The following is a 468-nucleotide window of genomic DNA, read 5'->3' as shown; positions in this document are numbered from 1 at the left end:
TTACACTAGTCAAGGACTTTTCAGTTTCTCGTGCTCTACCAACTGAGAAGGCTGGAGGTGCACAAGAAGCTGGGAGGGGACACAGCCAGGACAGCTGACCCAAACTGGCCAATGGGATATTCCATACCATGGGACGTCATGCTCAGTATATAAAGCTGGGGGAAGAAGAAGGAAGGGGGGGACGTTTGGAGTGATGGCGTTTGTCTTCCCAAGTAACCGTTAAGCGTGAGGGAGCCCTGCTTTCCTGGAGATGGCTGAACACCTGCCTGCCCATGGGAAGTAGTGAATGAATTCCTTGTTTTGCTTTGCTTGCGTGCGCGGCTTTTGCTTTACCTATTAAACTGTCTTTATCTCAACCCACGAGTTTTCTCACTTTTACCCTTCCAATTCTCTCCCCCATCCCACTGCGGGGGGAGTGAGCGAGCGGCTGCGTGGTGCTCAGTTGCCAACTGAGGTTAAACCATGACA

Source organism: Pygoscelis adeliae, unplaced genomic scaffold (assembly GCF_000699105.1).
Source record: "Pygoscelis adeliae isolate BGI_AS28 unplaced genomic scaffold, ASM69910v1 Scaffold774, whole genome shotgun sequence".
NCBI lineage: Eukaryota > Metazoa > Chordata > Aves > Sphenisciformes > Spheniscidae > Pygoscelis > Pygoscelis adeliae.
The sequence above is the reverse complement of the archived record's forward strand: the minus strand, read 5'-3'. Positions refer to the sequence as shown.